The sequence below is a fragment of the Arachis ipaensis genome, chromosome B10, assembly GCF_000816755.2.
Source record: "Arachis ipaensis cultivar K30076 chromosome B10, Araip1.1, whole genome shotgun sequence".
Classification (NCBI taxonomy): domain Eukaryota; kingdom Viridiplantae; phylum Streptophyta; class Magnoliopsida; order Fabales; family Fabaceae; genus Arachis; species Arachis ipaensis.
The window spans coordinates 86344003-86351833 of record NC_029794.2 but is presented as its reverse complement, the minus strand read 5'-3'; the positions used below and the strand labels follow the sequence as shown (position 1 = coordinate 86351833).

The 7831-nt window shown below is 38.2% G+C and overlaps 1 long non-coding RNA gene across 1 annotated transcript; it reads right to left on the bottom strand.

Annotated features, from left to right (window-relative positions):
- LOC110268230 lies at positions 275-1825 on the bottom strand. The gene is made up of 3 exons (XR_002356343.1): positions 1744-1825; positions 1526-1606; positions 275-320 (listed from the first exon to the last, which is right to left on the bottom strand). It is a non-coding gene; the product is annotated as an uncharacterized LOC110268230 (long non-coding RNA).

Sequence of the window (7831 nt, the reverse complement as noted above, 5' to 3'; positions counted from 1 at the left end):
TAGCAATTAAACGTAACTATTCACATAGGCAAATCAATTATAATATACACACCCAAACAATGTCATATAAATGCATATGATGCATGCCTGTCCTACTGGCCATGAGCTCATGCGTCGGTTATGTTGCCAGACCCGACTCGGATAAGCGGGATTAAACCACCATCCTTATCCGTAGGTTCCACAAGCAAGCGGGATTAAACCACCATCCTTTCCCGGAACACGCAAGCGGGATTAAACCATCGTCCTTATCAAATAATTTATCAATATGTGAGCGGGATAAAACCACCATCCTCACTGCAGGCGGGACAAAACCACCATCCCTGCACAACGGTTTACGCACTGAGCAAGCGGGATTATACCACCATCCTTGCCAGGCCAAAAATCCTCATTATATTCTCAGCAATATCTACAGTCAATCAGACTTAATCTTATTTCAAAAATCATTCTTGGCCCACTTACTTTCAAATCACAAACATATTCAGTTCACATCTTGCCAAGAACCATTTTGCTAAAATAAGTTTTCTTTTCAAAACTTCCAAACCACTTCAAAACCATGTCAACTTAAAATCTCTTCTAAACTACTCAAAATCATTCATTTTCAAACCGATCGCTCAATCACTTTAAAGTCAAAAGTTATTAATTAAAACTCACGGCAAGGTCTCAAGACTTTAGGGGGAAAACCAACGACTTCATTTCCATAAATTCAGTAAAGATTCTTAAAAATCATTGTTTTCTTAATTTAATTTATACAAAGGAAGTTTCTATACCCATTTAAAACCAAATCATAGAAATCAGAAATTCCGAACCAAATTCGAATCCAAAATCAATCTCAATTTCATTCTTGAAACCAATTCTTTCAACCTTTTCCAAGAACCTCACAAAACGACATCACCCAATCAAAGTCCCTTTTTCTTGTAATTTCATTAAAGTTCCTCTGAACGAAATCCGTAAGTCCAACTTAAAACATAAGCCCTTTTTATATGTAAAATCGATCTTAAAACATAATACTTTCCTTAAGTGCTTTAAAATCGTAAAGTAATTCTTTTCTGAATAAATCGAACTCAAGATATATTTTTCTCAAACAGATTAAATTCAAAACATAACTTTTTCCTTAATAAATCAAGTAATACGATTTCTCAAGATTAAACTTTTCTAAATAACATTTCAACAAGGTTTCAGATTTTATAGAAAATTCGGCAACATCTCCCCTAAAACCTGGACTTTGCCACCCTTTTCGGGTCCCAACCAAACCAATCCTCAACTCTTTCCAATAGGTTCAAGACCAAATTAGTTTCCAATAAACAAAATTCAGACTTTTAAATATCAAAAATCATTTCAAGCCAAACCAATCAAAAATCTCAATTTTAACAAAATTAGACATCTCAATCAAGCAGACAATCATATTCAGCCAAGACAAATCAGACAATGCATAAGACTTACATAGTCACCAGAAAAGCATTTCGCTCATCATATCAATTTATAACAATTCCACTTTAAAATAAATTAGTTTTATAAAATCCCCTACCTCGATTGCGATTTACCCACGCGACATAACTCTTTTTCCCACTACCCGCAACACCACAGCCTCAACCACAGTTCCTTACAGCTCCCATAACAGCAGCCGCAGCTTTAAATGCGATATGAAATGACCAAAACTCACCCCTAAAGCAATGACGCCACAAATTCCTCAATAACATAAAGCAGAAAAGTGACTAAACTAGTTTTCGGAGTAAAACGACTTACTAAAATGGAGAATAGGTGGGGGAAGGAAACCGCAACGGCTCCGACGAGCTCTAGCAGCGATCATAACTCCGGTGACAGCGGCTGTAACAACATGCAACGACAATAAAACTCCCAGAATCTCAAAAGAACGTAAACCAAATCCAAAAACCTTACCAACAGTGGCGGTGTTGGTAGCTGACATTTCCTGGCAGCAGATGCTCGGCCACGGCGACGCGGCTTCCAGCAACAGGGTGACGAAACGCGTGACGGCGGCGCCTCCTTTTTCCTCCACGCGACCCAAAAGGCGGTGCGGACAGCAACAGCAGCGACGAGCTTCACGGACAGCGACCCACAGCCTCCTCTTGTTCGCGTCTCTCTCTCTCGCATGATCTCCTTGGTCGGTGGCACGAACGGCGATGCGATAGCCCGGGACGTCAGCGACAGCTTGAACAACGACAGCTAGCTGAACGGCGGCGGCTCCCTCTCTTCTTCCCTTCTTCTCCGTCGCAGCTCCCTCATCCCCGATGCCCTCTCCCTCTCGGATCTACTCCCTTCCCCCTTTCTTCATTTTCTTCTTTCTTCTTTCAGTGTGTGTGTGGGTTACCGTGAGTGAGGGAGGCTGTGGCGTGTGTGTGTTAGTGTGGGTAAGGGTAGAAAATTAGGTTTAGATAAAATTAGGGTTAGATTAGATATTTTTATTAAAATTTTAGGTGTAGTAGTGTAATTTTATAAAATATATAAAAAGATAGAATAATAATTAAAAATCAAATTAAATATAAAATATCTATCTTTAAAATACCTTTCAATTACAAATTTGTAAATTAGTTTCAATTAAATGTTAATTAAATAAAAATTGGAGATAGATAAATTAATTCTCCTTCATTTATAAAATAAGGTTAAAAATATAAATATTTAAAATTAAGGCATATAAAATATTCACTATTTTTCAATTATAAAAACTCTAAATAAATAAAAAAAAAAATAAGATTTTACTCAACTTTTTATATAAAAATCTCTAAAATAAATATAATGCATCATAAATAATTAATTAATAACTTTTAAAAATTTAGGGGTCTTACAGTCTTCGTATTGATCATCATTGTTCCAACCGGGTGGCACACAATCTGAATTCCCACTGAGATACCCAAACAACTTCCGAGACCCATTCAATCGAGCTCTACACCAATCCTTGTACTTCAATTTGGAGCGTGCAACCTTATTGAACCTTGCATGCCAACTCCTACCACTAACCATCTCCTTCTTACTTTTAAAGCCACAAAGAGCTCTAAGTTGACCATCCGTCTCAAGTAAACCATATTAAAGTGGGAAAGTAAAGGTTAAGGATAAGGGTTTTACCCATTTGAATGCTGTATTGGATGATAATGGCTTTGGGAGAGGTATTTCCAATGGTCTTGCAGGCTCTACTCCCTTGTGCTCTTCTGTGAATTCTTATACCTCCTTGCAAACCTCTTCAAATTCAACCGCGCCCTGATCAAAATCTTCTAATTCTTCCCCATTACTCAAGTCATAAGTTGGAGGTTGAGAAAAGTCTACCTCCATGTCATCTTCAGATTCACTTGGAGAAAGTTCTTCAAACTCAAGGGGTTCAATTGTGAATGCAAGTTCACCACTAGGAGGGCTTGATTCATGATCATCATCACCCAAGGAAACTTACTTCTTGATCTGTTTCATCCAAATCTTTATAAGGTACATGCCTTAGAGGTTGTGCACTATCCTCCTTAACATCAATTCCAAACTTTTTGGTGAAATTTTCTACAACTCTCGATTCCCATGAAGGTTCAGCATCTCCTAGGTCTTCAACCACTTCTTCTTCTTCGATAATTACTGCTTCCTCCAATTGCTCTATACAAAATCGAACTCCTCCTTGATGTCTTCCCTCACCAATTCTTCAGCTACGTCTTCATCTTAAAGCCGATCCCTTCTCTCTTGTTCCGTGTCAACAGCATAATTGGGATCATGTTGCTCTTGGATTGATGCATCCACTCGGGATATAAGAGTTTGGAGGGTAGAGGTAAGATTAGTGAGAGTAGAGGCAAGTGTAGTTTGAAGCTGTATTTGCCCTTTTCTAATAACACAAAGGGTGTTGCTATCCAAGGGAGGTTGGGGTGGTTTTATGTAGGATTCGTATGGTGGTTGGAATGATGGATAAGGGTTAGGGTCATATGGGGGTGAATGGCGGAAAGGGGCTTGTGAGTATGATGGGTTAAAGCTATGTTGAGGAGGGGTTCTTAGGTATATTGTGGTGGGTGTTGATTGTCATGAAGAGGTCCACCATAACCATCATAGAATGGTTGTTAATAATACCTTGGAGGTGGTTGTTGCCAATAGGGTTGATCAGATCCTTGTGGCTCCTCCTATCTTTGATTGTCCCATCCCTGATCCAAGCTCTCATTATAATCTCCTCTTCCTACAACATGATTGTAACCAAACTCATAGCCAAAGGGGTGAGCATTCATAGTAGCAAGAGAAATAAAAACTAAAAAAAATTAATGAAAATAAACTCCTAAAACTAGAAACAACTAACAAAGAAACGAAAAAGCAAAATTATTCATAATATTCAAAATAACCAAGAATAAGCCACACGTTTGCAACTCCCCGGCAACGGTGCCATTTTGATGAACGAATTTTTGCTAGTAAAGAATTCACAAATGAAACCTCGTTGCTTGTATAATTTCTAAACCAACAAAGAATCCTTTCATACAAAAGTTTGGTTGTCACTAAAATAAACCCAATAAAATTAAACCGAAGTATTTGAACCTCGGGTCGTCTCTCAAGGAATTGTAGGGAAGTATGTTACTATTGGTTATGGGATTGTATCTTTTTGGGTTTTTGAAATAAGGAACAAGAAAAGTAAATTGCAAGAAAGTAAACTAATGGCTAAGAAAGCTCTTGGCAAGGTATGAGAATTAGAAGTCCTATCCTAGCTATCCTTATCAATTGTGACATCAATTAACCATTGTTCCCATTTAGTTAACCTCTAACTATGAAAGAAAGTCAAGTGGATGAATCAATTTGATTCCTCAAGTCCTAGTCAACTCCTAAGGAAAGACTAGCTTTAGAGGGATCCAAATCAACTAGCAACTTCTCAATTATCAATCAACAAAGGAGTTTGATAACTCAAGAGTCTCCAATTACTCAACCAAAGCCAAGAGGAGAGAAATCTACACTAAAATCCAATCAAGCATTCTATCAAACACATGGAAAGCACAACATAAAAGCATAGAAAAGTAATAAGAGACAATAAAATCCAAACAACCAATTGTAAGCATCAATAACACAAATAGAAGAAAGCAATCATAAATATGAAATACCTCAAATTGCATTAAATAGAGAATCAAATCTAACATGAGAATTTATAAACTAAAGTGGCAACATAAAGTAATCAACAAGGGAAAAGATAAACTAAAATACTAGAACAAATAAGAGTAGAAGAGAAACTAAATTGAAATAGAGTAGAATCTAAAATTGAGAATAGCTAAATCTAAGAATCCTTAAACCTAGAGAGAGGAGAGAGCCTTTCTCCCTAGAAAACTACATCTAAACCCTAAAATTTTGTGAATGAATTAATGAATGAATGAATGATTCCCCCACTCTACAGCCTCTATTCTGTGTTCTCAGGCTTGGAATTGGGCCAAAAAGGATCCCAGAAATCGCTCCCAGTGCTTTCTGCAATTTCTGCATGTGACGCATGTCACGCGTATGCGTCGCTTGGCGAAATTCCTTGTCACGTGTATGATGCCAAGGCATCTTAGGCTAGTTTCGCTAGCCTTTTTCTTTGTTTTTGATAGGTTTTATGCACTTTCTTGAGCTATAAGTAAGCAAATTGGGTAGCAAAGCTTTGATTTAAGCAAATTGGTTTTATGCTATGATTACTTGTATGCTAAGAATGATTAGAATTCTCATGATTTTAGCAAAGCTTTGATGTATTTATTGGTTGATGATAGGTGAAGGAAAGCATGGAGGAAGGTTGAAGAAGGAGCATGGCAAGGATGAAGAGGAAGAAACGTTGGTGGCCAAGTTTGACCACCAACTTTGCCTCAAATGTTGGAAGAGAAACAGAGCACTTCTCTGTAACATGGCTGATGTTCACGTTGCAGGTGGCATTGAGGTCCAACGTTAACCCCAACTTTGTGAGTAAATGATCAATTCTGGGACTGAAAGATTTTTGAGTGGCGCGTGCGCGTCCATGATGCGTACGCGTGAAAAAGCAATTTTTGACATCCGCGCGGAAGTGTGCATCACGCGTACGCGTAAATGAGTAATTTTGACCCATCTGCGCGGAAGCACACAGTACGCGTACGTGCCATAACCTAACGTTGGAGGTCCAATGTTGCATCAAACGCTGCCTTCAACGTCCACGTTGCCCAGCCTAGAGTTGAGATTGGAAAATTTTGAATCGACGCGTACGCGTCAGTGACGCGTACGCGCGGATGGAAAAAAAAAGCAATGGGCGCCTAAGTGCACAGTAGGCGTATACGCCAAAACGCCAACGTTGGAGGCAATGTTGAAGGTCCAACACTGTATTCAACGTCCCCTACCTTGTTTTAAATCTGGAAAATGAAAATTTTGCATCCATGCGCACGCGCAAAGTCCGCGTACGTGTGGAGGAGCATTTTTGGCCTTTTTCCGCGGAAGCGCACAGTACAGGTACGCGCGGATCAGCTAACGTTGGTCCTCCAATGTTGAATCAAATGCCAATGATAGCAAGCTTTCTGGTTTTTGCTGGTTTACTTTACATGGCATTTGAGTCAACGTTGGCCCTCAAACGTTGACTCAAACGTAAAGCATCAGATTCAAATTTTACACAGATCCATTCTCTTACACCATTTTCCAATTTTTAGTTTTCATTGACTGCACTTTGAATTTTAAAATGTATTTTACAAGTCCAATTTCCATTTTGAGAGCTATGAACAACTAAACCCCTTTTCATTGGGTTAGGGAGCTCTATTGTAATTCAATGGATCAATAGTGGTTTTCATCTTCTTCTTCTTTCTTTTCTCTTGATTTTTGTTACAAAGCTTTCGGTCTTAATTCAATTGGATAGTTCTCTTAAGAGAGAAGCTATTCATAATTGGAATTCTTTGGAGCCTTGAGAGAGGAATGAAGAATTTATGCTAGAATTTCTTTCTCACATTGGATTAGATTGGGGTTTGGATGGATATAGTGACATGTAATCCTACCAACACTTTGATCTATAAATTTGTGTGGTATAGTCACTGACCGAACTTCAACTCTTCCCATGAGCAATTAAATCAAGACATTGGACAATTGTTCATGCTTAGAGAGATCGGTGAGCCAAGACATTGGAATCCGATCATCTAAGATTGCCAAGCAATGTCAATGAATGCATTGATTGAGGAAGAGGTAAAAATGATTTGATCCGGAGAGTTCAATATCTCCCAAAACCCAGTGAATCCCCATCTCTGATCTTACCCATTCTATTTACATTCCGTTCTTTAATTCCATGCACAATTCCCTGATCCCATTTAATTTCTAGCCATTTAATTTCTGTTGATTTACTTTCTTGCAATTTAAGCTTCCAGCCAATTTTACTTTTTGCAATTCTCAATTTCAATTCCGATTCCGCTCAACTAGTATAATTCTTCAATTAACATTGCTCGATCTACTAATCCCTGTGGGATTTGACCTCACTCTTTTGTGAGTTTTTACTTGACGACAATCTGGTGCACTTGCCGAAAGGAAATTTATCGAGAGGCAAATTCCCGTGTACCAAGTTTATGGCGCCACTGCCGGGGATTGGTTTTGTATTGACAATGATTGAATTGAAGGAGACCTAGATTGAGCACTTTTATTTTCGTTTGATTTATTGAATTTTTAATTTCAGCTGTTCCTTTTCAATTGCTGCAATTTTTTGTTATTTCTTTTTAATTTCTTTTACTTCTTTACTTTCCAGCAAGCTAACATACTAACTATTTGATCAATTGCTCTAACCAAGCTAACTATACTCTGTTTTAGTAGACTTTGTACTGGCTGTTTCTTGTACTTGTTCATTGTATGACAGGTAGGAGAAAGGAAATTTCTACCTCATTTGATAGTGAACCGGAAAGAACCTTCCTGAGATTAAGGA